General features: G+C 38.5%; 1 protein-coding gene across 7 annotated transcripts in view; it reads right to left on the bottom strand.

Moving 5' to 3' along the window:
• The window catches only part of EPS8 (EGFR pathway substrate 8, signaling adaptor), a 211,352-nt gene extending 199,456 nt beyond the window's left edge, over positions 1-11,896 (bottom strand). For 2 of the 7 annotated variants that reach the window (XM_082421930.1, XM_082421937.1), the window contains exon 1: positions 11,674-11,895. The gene's annotated coding sequence lies outside the window, so the exon portion shown is untranslated. Of the gene's footprint in view, positions 1-9,443; positions 9,546-11,673 lie in introns of those variants that run through there. The other 5 variants (XM_082421942.1, XM_082421941.1, XM_082421931.1 and 2 more) reach the window with 4 other exon arrangements.
• Between the last annotated feature and the right edge of the window lie 569 nt (positions 11,897-12,465).

The following is a 12,465-nucleotide window of genomic DNA, read 5'->3' as shown; positions in this document are numbered from 1 at the left end:
ACACATTCCAAATTCACGATAACACGTATTTCCCCATCTCTAAAGCTTACCACTTTACAACCAGCCTGAGGTCTTTAGTATGACTTCATTTTATGAATAATGCCTTCTTCATTCCTAAACACTTCCAAGAAATAAAATACTGAGTAGTGTCTATAAAACTAATACAAACCATACTTGTCTGTTCTGATCTTAAGTTGACCTTAACAGTTGAAAATCTTTCAAAGGGAGTTCTGGTATACCATAATTTTTCCCACAGCTGTTTACAAATAACAAATGTTCTTTTGAGGGATGACTGTAAAATCATACGTAATTTGGAAATGGAGTTATTTTATAAATCCACAATATCAGGATGTGTTGAAAAATATAATACAAAATGTGAATATCTTCACTCTCTTAGAAATGAAAAAGAGGGAAGGAAAAGGAAAGAGAAGAAGGACGGGAGGGAGGAAGAAGCCAGAAAGGTTATTCTTTATTTTCCACATTTTTGACCATTTACCTAGAATCTGATGCCTCTTTTAAGTTTTTTATGCTTCTTCTAATCTAGGTTTCTGACATTGTGGACTCAGTAAGGATAGCAACCTTGTCTGTCTTATTAATTACAGTAATTATTATTATTATTTAGTAATACAGGCACTTTTTTAATATTTCTTTATTGACAGATAACTTTCACTAAATGAAACAAAATTATTTTCTATTAAATAAAGCTGAATATGTCCAGAACTGTTTGATCAAGAAACTAGATTGGGTTGAATTAAGCCAATGTGCCTGCTAATAGTTTAGCCAAATTCTTAATCTCACTTAACTATCTCGTATAAGCATATCACAAAAGAATCACTGGAGAAAACTGAAATGAATCAAACAAGGTCTATCACCACCACAACTAACAAAACTCACCCTCACATACAAAAGACCTTTCAGTATGTACTTTATTGTATTCAATATGCATTTTGTACACATGCATATTGTACACATCCTTCTTCCATAACTTTCCTTTTAAAGGAAATTTTACCCCAGTATTATCCTTCCCAGTGATTGCTATAGCTGACAGCAGTAACAGAAACTTAGTAAGAGTAAGGGGGAAATAGGAAGCTAAGGTGATCACAGCTAGAAGCTTTTAAAAGTTCTTTCAAAAAAAAAAAAATAATTAGTGTCTTTTGCTTTTAAAATTAAGCCAAGTTCTCAAATCAACTCCTTGCAAAATTCTACACACTCCCGTGCTGCTTCGGAAGAGAGAAAAACCCAGCAGGTTTAGATCAGCTACCTCATCTTAAAAGCTTCCCCGCAAATTTATATCCACTCTCTCAGGATCACAGAACTAAACCCACCTCTATGGACAGCAAGCATTTGTTACATTACACCTAATATCCAAAATCCAATGAATGTCTGCATTAGCCTAATAAAATCAGTGTTAGCCAGAAAGATCTGGCTATTAAATCTTGCAAGAACAGGGACAGTTCAGAACCCAACTTTACTTTATTTTATGTTTATTTACTGAATAAACAGTTAACACATACTTCTCACAAACAATACATTGTTCTTTACAGTATATATAATCAAAGTTCCCCATACGTAGTTCATGAACAGCACAGTGGTGGTAAAAATAGCCTATAGGTTCTTGGGAAATTTTAGCGTTTCTACTTTTGTTACTGCCAAACTATTTCTATTATCTATCAGATTCTACCACCACTAGTATTCCCGATCATTTTACCACTTAATCCATTAGTTTGGAATCTTTTAGTTTGGAATCTTTTAGGTTAATCATATAAACACCTTTGAAAACCATAAATATAACACAATATATAATCGGTAGCCACTGGGCTAAATTATACCATATTCTCAGGCCTTCTACTCTGTAGTACAGTGATAGCTCACAAAAATCATACTTCAAATATTCCAACTGCCTGGGAAAGAGAGAAAATGGAAATAACTCTAGGTAACAGATATAGGTAAGGTGTGGGAGGGGAGGCTTTGGAGGCAAGATGAGGAAACTCCCCCACCGTGCTGCATGTGTGGGATCTTAGTTCCCTCACCAGGGATCCAACCTGTGCCCCCTGGAGTGGAAGGGCGCAGTCTTAACCACGGGCCACCAGGGAAGTCCCAAGATAAGGAAACGTTTATTCCTATTTGAAGACCCTTTAGAAGACCATGGACTATTCCATATAAAATTTTTTTTTATATTATACAAATTTACTTGACAAATATTTGAATTCAAATTCTAAAATTCCCTACAGTGTTATGGGGCTCCTACAAAACAAAATGTTAAAAAAAAAAAAAGTCACTAGCATATATTCTAACATACACACGAAACTATGGTGGATCTTTTCTAATTTGTACAAAAACTGAATGGTGTTAAGATGCATTCCAGCTGAAGTCAGTCACTGTGAATGTATTTAGTCTGGACAAGATTTCATTATCTTCATAATGAGACTTTACTTCCAAAATAATTTACTTACTACCCAAGTAAGATGAAGGTGATGAGGGCTTCAATCACTCCTTTGTTTCAAACTCTCCAGCAGCCTAAACTTAACCTTCAATGTCATAACCACCATGAATGTCTCCTTTATTCCGATTTCACTCTCCACGGCTGAGATCTCACCAGGCAGTGAGAAAGAGCTCAAATTGTAACTGGAAAGATAGCAAAGTTATGAAAGATACATTTTTCAGCTAACGTCATTTGGGCGCTGAAAAAAGAGGTCGAACGCTGGGGCTGGAGGATGGGGTAACGCAGGAAGGAGGGAAGCAGGATGGAGAAGGGGTGTCAAGGGAAAACCCACATGGTCATTTATCTGCTTCAAGATTTTTATAAGACTATTTCCTTCATGAGACCATGGAAAATCTTAAGGATTAAGGTGAAAAATGTGAAATACGGTCAAGTGCATAGACGTTTTAATAAATGATGCTAAAACTTTTATTTCAGTCACTTGCATAAGAAATATATGAAAACGTAAAATAACAGAAAAAGAAGAAATGGTACTTTAAACCCTTAATTTCTCCTATAATTCTATAAAGATAGCAAATATACTAATGTACAAAAAAAATTGAGAACTAATTATTCCTAAATTTAAATGAAGTTATAAATGTTTTCATATTATTCTTTACACATTATTGTTCAGGGTTGGCTCCCATGGATCATTCACTTAAAGACAGAAGAGATAAGACTTTAAGCAAATCTGTGAATTCATGCACATTAAAATCTTTAGAGGGTTATTTTCCTCAATAATTAAAAAAACACCCTCTTTAATATACATCCTTCAGGCATACATATTAATTCCACACCTTTACATGCATGAGTATCATGTGAATAATGCTACAAGATTTGGCCTAATGACTAGATTTTTATCACAGAAAGGATTCCATTGCTTTTAAATTATTCAGAGCCTAACAAGGCCCCACAAAAGAGCTAAATAAAAGAACTACCAACAAAATTAATGTTCTCTCTTGACTAAAAGGATCCTGAGATGTAAAAAATATATAACCTAGCCACAGTACACAAACTAAACAGACTTTACATCAGAAATTCTGATAATGTAGATAAATATACTAAAATAATAAGACAAATCAACCTAAAGATAGGGTTTCTAAATTCATATTTCTGAATTAAAAAATAATAATTCTAAATCCCAATATACAGTTGTTCATAAAACAGTTAAAAGTTTTTAAAACATACTGGAAAGAGAAACTGGAGATTACACATACACACACACACACAAACAAGATTAGCACACTTATTTGGGGGGAAAATCTATATAGCTACAATAATGTTCTGTTTTCTTCCATATATGAAAGTTAAATGTATCTTTTTTCTCTTTCATCACAAGTATATCTTTCTTAAAATTTAAAAGTCAACATACTTAAAACCATCTTATTATATGTTCATGTCTAAGATTACCATTAACTTCAAATGTCAAAATTATTGTAGAAAATTAAATTGTGTTCAATGTCATCTCAAAAGTGACAAATTTCATCCATATTTTTCTTTATGGATTTGTTTTGCTGCTTATCCTTTTTTAAACATTTATTTTCTAATGAAAAATATTAGAAACAATTACAATATTACAAAACATTATAAATATTAGAATCCACAGAAAAAAATTACAGTGTTTAATGATCACAAATGTTATATTTCAGACACTGGAAACATTCTATGTTGCATTAAACCAATAAATATATCAATAATATGCATGTATTTCTAGGATAAGGAATAATATTCTAATGGTGATAGAGAAGTAATACTCTTAATGGTGCTAATAAAGGATCTTCTAAATACAATGAAATTCATATCAATAGTCTTCAATAGAGGACTTTGAAAATATCTTTTTCCCTCTACTTACATATAAACTTCTCTTCCTTCTATTGATCTTTTTTTCCCCCCTTTTTTTCTCCTTATATTAAAAACACAATTTTCAACTACAAAACTCTGACCTCTTATCAAGCACATAATTCATTCACTTAACAGATTATTTTAGAACGTTCCTAAGTATTATGTTTCAGGCTCTGTTGAGAAACTGTTCATGGTTCTTAGAATTCTGGATTGGCTCAAATAGGACTAGCTCCCGCCTTTGTGGGATATTAGATTCTTATGTTTCCATGCTACTAAGTATAAGAATGGTTCAATAAACCACGATGGAAAAGTATACATACATACATATATATACACACACACACACACACACATATATGTATATATAACTGAATCGCTTTGCTGTACACCAGAAACTAACACAACACTGTAAATCAACTATACTTCAATTTAAAAAAATTAAATTAAAATTTTAAAAAAATATGGTTTGAGAGAGGACCTCTGATTTCACCCAAACACACAAGTGCTCTTTCTTTATAAAATCACCTGAGTGTCACAGAACTGAAAAAGAACACAAGAATTTACCTGCTACATAAAGGACTACATTCAGAAAGTCACATGATTAGTAGAAGGGATTCGTGCAATTCTTCAAACAGGTTTGGTACCTTTATTCTCTCCTACTCCAATGTAATGACTATTGTATTGTTACTTATAAAAATGAAAAATAACTGCTTATTCAGTTCTTTCTAATAATCCTGGAGGCTCCGTCTGTGAGAACACGCAGAATTCCCCACCACTCCCATCATGCCTACCCATTCTGCACACGTCACATTTATTTATCTTTCTGCGTGGAATGCCCTGGAGTCCCACCTCATACTCTCATTCTTGACCTCAAAAATTTATCCTATAAAACTCAAGGGTCAGCGCTTCCCTGGTGGCGCAGTGGTTGAGAATCCGCCTACCAATGCAGGGGACGCTGGTTTGATCCCTGGTCTGGGAAGATCCCACATGCCGAGGAGCAACTAAGCCCGTGTGCCACAACTACTGGGCCTGTGAGCCACAACTACTGAAGCCCGTGCGCCTGGAGCCCATGCTCCGCAACAAGAGAAGCCACCGCAATGAGAAGCCCGCGCACCGCAACAAAGAGTAGCCCCAGCTCGCTGCAACTAAAGAAAGCCCGCGCACAGCAACAAAGAGCCAACGCAGCCAAAAGTAAATACATAAATAAATTTATTTTAAAAATAGTCAAGGGTCACATCCTCAGTAAAGATTTTTCTGACTCCCTCAACCACCGTGAGCCTCTCCCTTCTCCTATGCACTGAGATATAAAGATAAACGTGTACATTTTTTTCTCTTGTTCACTTTACTCCCCAAAACTGTGTCAAGTAGGTACTGTTATTGTTTCCACTTCTTAGACAAGAAAACTAAGGCAAAAAAGGTCTCTCTGATTGCAAAGTCCATTGCTTACTTGTTTAATACATACTCCATTTAGCTCCACACTGGTTGCCTGGTTGCCTCCATTCTCTGGGTTCCCTGAAAGCAGACATCCTGTCTTATTCGCCTCTGTGTTTCCAGTGTCTGGCACAGAACAGATACTCAACAAATGCTCAATAAATGATGAATGAATGAATAAATGAAATGTAATTATGTTCAACTTCCTGTGTGAAGAAAAAATTCATCCCCTTCTAAACATTCTAAACAAACTTCTGTAAAGAGTATATTTAGTGCTGATTTCATCCAGCAAACAGTCTGTGAGTGCATAGCACATGTGATGTGCTGTGCTTAAAGATCATTGAGACTCAATTCCCTGCCCTCAAGAAATTTATAATTCAGAGAGGCAAAGGGATAAACAACTAGCTAATGCTACCATTGCTTGTTCTATTTTTCCTAATCCTCCACAACTTCCTCTCTTTAAAGGAACTCCATTCTTTATAAACATGTTCCAATACCTCATACCTCTGGGTCAGTGGGATGTAGATCAGTCAACAGAAAAAAAAAGTTAAAAGAATCTCCATGGATCTCAAAAACACAATCTTTTGAGCCATTCTCGATTAGATCAGTAGTCATTTAAGTAGGTACAGTGTTAAAGAAAAGAATAAAATCAAAGACATATTAATATTATCCTAGCACTTTTTCATTTACTAGAGATAGCATAGCAAAGCGAAAAGAACATGGGTTTTGGAGTCAGAAAGATCAGGATTTCCATCCCAACTCTGTCCCTCTCTCCCCATGTGGACCACAGACAAGTCATTTTATCTTTCTGAGACTATTTCTTACCTGTAATATGGAAATAAGGAGAACTGCCTTAAAGAGCTCTTGTAAGAGTTAAAAGAGATAATGTATGTAATGCCTCCCATACCAAAGATGCTAGTTTTATGATGTCTGATCTCTCTAGATCCTTCCTGAAGGGTATTGGTTCTAACTGTAATTTAACAATACTTCTGGCCCCAATATCAACAAAACAAAGTGTTGACCAAAAGAAAGGTACTTGAAAAAAAGCCACTTGAAAAAAGGCAAGAGGAGTGGTATGGGATAAGATTCAAAACCAGTTAAGTCTCAAGTTTCTAGATGGTGTGTATATCATCTGCCTCTTCTCGGCATACACCCTGCAAATCTCTTATTTCAGATCTTTTTTGTGAAAAATAAAGCTCTATTAATTATTTCTACGATTAGATCTAAAATAACTGACATGTGTTACTCTGTATTAACAATTCTATTTTCCACAAAGAAGAATCTCTGATTTAGTGAGGAAGAAGGAAATGAATTATATATGATGTCCAGGAATCAATCTCAGTATATAGTCTACGCAGTATTACATTTTGGTTTCCAAATCATTTCTCAACTGTTTCGTTTAAGCAATTTCACAAAACACGTAAAAATAAAATCAAATAAAAACACTTTCCTTTCCATCCTGAACCTAATATATAATCTACTTGACTTAAAAATCACATTAATTTGCTACCGGTACAACTTGAAGTCCATGGACAAAAAAGTGAATCTAGACACTTACCTTTTCACAAAAAGTGAAAAGTCTCTTTTTGTACACTTTTCACAAAAAATAACTCAAATGGGTCACAGATATAAATGTAAAACTAAAAAACTTCTAGGGGCAGGAAAGCAGGATAAAATCTAGGAGGTCTAGAGTCTGAAAATGAGTTTTTAAATACAGCACCAAAAGCTTATCCATGAAATTGATAAGTTGGTCTTTATTAAAATTAAAAACATTTGCTGTGTAAAGACACTGTTAAGAGAACAAAAAGACAAGCCAGACTGGAAAAACATATTTGCAAAACAAATATCTGATAAAGTGCTTGTACCAAAAATATATAAAGAATTCTCAAAACTCAAAAATAGGAAAACAGACAACCCTATTAAAAATGGGCAAAAGTTCAGAACAGACATCTCACCAAAGAAATGGAAAATAGCATATGAAAAGATGGTTAACATTAAATGTCATTATGGAAAGGGCAAATTAAAGCAATGAGATATTACTATATACTTATTAGAATGGATAAAATCCAAAAAACTGACAATACCAAATGTTGGCAAGGATGAGGAGCAACAGGAGCTTGCATTCGCTGTTGGTGGGAATGCAAAATGGTACAGCCACTCTGGAGAACAGATTGGCAATATGTTACAAAGCTAACCAGAATCTTACCATATGATCCAGCAATCATGTTCCTAGGTATTTACCCAACTGATCTGGAAACTTATGTCCATATAAAAATTTACCCATGAATTTTCATTGCAGCTTTACTCATAGTGGCCAAAAACCAGAGGCAAGTAAGATATCCTTCAATAGATGAATAGATACACAAACTGTGATACGTCCATACAATGCAATATTATTACATGATAAAAAGAAATGAGCTATCAAACTACAAGAAAACATGAATGAAACTTCAATGCACATTGCTAAGTGAAAGAAGCCAATCAGAGAAGGCTATATGATTCTAATTATATGATGTCCAGAAAAGGCAAAACTATAGAGACTGTAAAAAAAATCAGGGGTTGCCGGGGGAAGGGGGTTAAGGGAGTGATATGTGAAATACAGAAGATTTAATAATCTGTTGAAATTATTCTGTATGATAATAGATACATGAAATTGCTCATTTGTCAAAACTCACAGAACGTCACAGGACAAAGAGTGAAACAATATAGGCAAATTTTTAAAAAATCATGTAGAAGGTCTGGGGATCCCAAAATAGAATGTAGATTGTGACAAAAGTATCTACCTGTATCATACATGTGTGCAACAACCTCATTAAAGGAATAGAAGGAAAAGGAATGGAATCTGTAAGACTAATTGGAATCCATAAAATCTAAAAATCTATATAATCTAAAAATCTACAAAATGTACTGCACATAAGCAATGTACTCTAGTTGATAAAGCTGTTCCCCCTCTTTGTGAAGGGAGCACGGGTTAACAATTTTGATACCACTATACACATATAATGGGTTTGAACAATTAAGTAAATGGATGGCAGGTGGTGGAAGCCAGGTTTCTTCTCCCTATTAGAATGACTTTACAGATAAGCAAGGGGAGAAATCCAGGATGATATAGGTGGTAATGGATTAGGTAGAGTAAGAGACAACGGTATGAACTCATATTTACCTTAAAATAGATACACATGGTTACAAAGAGAAACATGTACCCCTGTAAGAGTACATACAGGGGTTTGTATACACACATATGTATTTCCTGCTGTCAGATGAGAGGGCCTAGAAGTAATGACACCTCAGTAGCAACAAGAATACCTAGAACCCAGATCTTTCTTGGCTTCCAACACCATTTCCCGAGAAGATGAACCAGATTCTTTCTGGCTGACTCTAGGGCTGGGGCAGGAAATGGAAATATACAAGATAATCCTGGAGCATCTTTTAATGTTAAAAGTAAGGAAGTGATCTTTTAAAAAACGTACATTAATGGAGATATGTCAAAGGAGGACAGGAACCAGCCGAAAGAGCTCCCAATGGGCAAAGCTGAAACAATTTGCAGAACAAAATAAAGTAGTATTGGATTATAACCCGACGTATAAATATATATCCAGGAGGCCAGATCAATACAAGCAAATGATTGAGTAAATTAATAAATGGGGAAAAAAGACAAATCTGCCATTCAAAAGAATTCCCAACAACTTACATAAATACTCCACCCTCAAGGAGAAGCATAACTCTCCACTCCTTAAGTGTGGGCTGTTCACAGTGACTTCCTTCTAAGAAAAAGCATTGAAAGAAAGAAAAAGAGTAAGTTTTCAGTGCAGAAAACTACTACTACTGCAGCCAGGTGATCAAGGTCAATATCAACAGTGATAAATCATGTTGGATAGTATGGACCCTTCATATTATGTGATAAAAGTAGCACTTTACCTCTGTGATCTTCCCCTCAAAAACCCAAAACCTCAGTCTGATGAGGAGAACAATATTAGAGGAATGCCTATAGAGAGCATTCAACAAAATTCAACCTGACCAGTACTCCTCAAAACTGTGAACAGCATCCAAAACAGGCAAAGTCTAGCAAACTAAAAAGTATCAGCATAGATTTAAAAATTGAAAGCAGGAAAAGCTAGAGATAAAAACAAAATGAAATCTTTACATTTGATCAGAAGCAAGCAAAGTGGTCAAAATTCAGCATTAGATTCCCAATAGGGAACAAATAAGAATAAACCATTTTGAGAATCTTCGCTCTGAATAAAACTTAAAGTATTCCCCTGGTATTAATAAAAGGCTGAAAATTACTATATAATGATAGTCAATGACACTGGAAAGTGGGAGAAAAAAAAAAGATTACAAAGAGAATGTATCAAATATTGTGAACAGTGGTTATCTCACAACAGTGGAATTAAAAGCAAGTTATCTTTCCTTCTTTTCTTTTTTTCTGCTGTGAAGAGAATGACTTGGGGAATTTTTAAAAGTATTAATCTCTGAATTCTGCACTAAAGGCATTCTATAAAATGTTCTTACATTTGTGATACATTCTACCCTACCCTTTACATGGCAAGTCTATAAAGTGGGTTATTTTTCAAATTGGTAATTAAAAATGTGAACCCATGACCAAAAATTTTCCACACCAGCAACTTAAGAACTATAGTAATATGTCCAGAAAACTCCAATTCCTAGAAGATCTATACTAGGTGAGAAAGGATGACATTGACTTTAATTTTCAATGACCACATGATCTAAATTACTAGTTCACACTTTCCAAAACCCAAGTCGCTGCAGAAGAATGATATCCTTCCAACGGAAATAAATTAGAAGCAATACACAACACAGTTACTTTGCTATATGTATATAAAGAAGCCTTCTGGGAATCCTAATTCTTCTATCTCCCAAAAAAATAAAGCCAAAATCAAACTAGTCACATGCCTCTGAAACCAAGTTTTATCTGAACTCTTAAGACATTAGCTATTCCTCTTATCATCTGAGGCGAGAACTGAAACCTTAAAAAGAAAAGCAAGAATACACGTCATTGAAATATGTTTTGTAAAGGTGGGTTCCAATTCCTAATGCTCTACCGCTCTTGACGTCTATGGATTTCACTTCCTAATACCTAATACAGCATCCTACCCCCAAAGAGAGTCCAGCAATGCAACGGGTACTACGGGGAAAGAGGGATTTGAGAAACAGTGCAAAGGGAGGGAACAATCCGTGCCGAGATTCTGCACACAGGTAGTCCTTGAAAGGAAAGTAGAAAGTGAGAGCATAGGAGGAGCGGGCAGGGTCTTGGAAATCCACTCCAAAGGCGTTCACTGACAAAGACACCAGAAGGGCTGCCTCCCCAAAAGTAAAATGGTGAGTGAGCGGAGTGGAGCCCGCTACGAAAGGAAAGTCACCAGGAATTAAGAGTGACAACTATGCACAAACAACAAGCTCTCTCGAAATTTGAGGGGGTATACGATGGTGGGACCTTGGTGTAAAGTGTCAATTGGAAAAGACTCCCCCCCCCATTTGGGGGTGGGGAGGGTAGTTCTCGAAACCCCAAGTCTAAGACAAGCCAGGAGAAGAATACTCGTTCTGGAGTCGCCCCACCGACTAGAGAAGCGCAGGTGTATCTGCGGAAGCTCAGGTTACCGGGAAATATGACAAGGACGGTGTGCATCTTCTCTGCCCACCGTGCAGGAGCCCCGGGTGCGGCGGGCGACCGAGGGTCGGCACCGACTCCGGGCGCCCCGGGACCCGCCCGCGAACGCACTTCGGCGGCAGCGCCCTCGCACACCTGGCTCCCGACACCAGTTGAAAGCAGTCAAAGTGAACGAAGGCGGACGCAGCGCCTGGCACCACTCCATCCCGGCACACAAAGGCGGATTTTGAAAATCTAGGGAGAGTCCGAGCCGCCGGACCCCGGCGGGCGCCTTTCGCCGAGGGGCTCTTACCTCGGATCTGCCCTCGGGGCCGCGGCTTCCCCGGAGGCGCCTCGAACTCACACCCGGCGGGAGGCGGCCGGGAGAAAGCCCCCGACCCGGACCGCGCCCTCCCAATCCTCCGCGAGCCGCCCAGCCGCCGTCTGCGCCCGGCCGAGGAGACGCGGTCTCCGGGGCGAGCTCAGCGCCGGCCTCGCGCTCGGCTGGAACGCCTGGCCCGCCGCTGCCGCCGCCGGGGAAGTCTGGAGCTGCCCGCCGGCTCACCCGCTCGCCCGAGCCGGCCGCGCGCCGCGCATGCCCAGTACATCTCGGGGAGCGAGCCCGCGAGCGCGCGCCGCGCGGCCGGGAGCCGCTCCGCTCTCCGGGTCTTGGCGGCAGCCGAGGCGCGAAGCATCTGGTCGACCGCAGCGCTGGCGGAGAACTGGCCGGCGGGGCCGGGTGGGCGGGAGAGGGAAGGTAGGAGAGAGGGCAGGGCAACGCGCCGAGTTATCAAGGCCGCGATCAAAGTCGGACCGAAGTTCTGAGCCGCCGACGGGTTTCCAGAAGTGCCCTAGCAGGACCCACTAGCAGCTGGGAGGCGTGAGGAGTAGAGCGCGAGGAGGGGTTTGCCCCGGGCAAGAGTGGATGCTCCCGGCGGAGGGAGCGCGCCAGTTACAGCGCCCCGGGTCTCAGTGTGCAGCTCGTGGCCACTAACCTGCGGGCAGTAAACCTGCAACACCCAAAGACCCTCCAGCCTTGGTCTTCCTGCTGGGACCCTCCCACCTATTTTTCCCCTTTTGTCGCTTCCTTTTTTTTTTTTAATCT

The sequence above is a fragment of the Balaenoptera physalus genome (assembly GCF_965194825.1).
Source record: "Balaenoptera physalus genome assembly, chromosome: 13".
Taxonomy (NCBI): Eukaryota; Metazoa; Chordata; class Mammalia; order Artiodactyla; family Balaenopteridae; genus Balaenoptera; species Balaenoptera physalus.
Note: the sequence above shows the minus strand (reverse complement) of the source record. Positions and strands in the feature narration are given on the sequence as shown.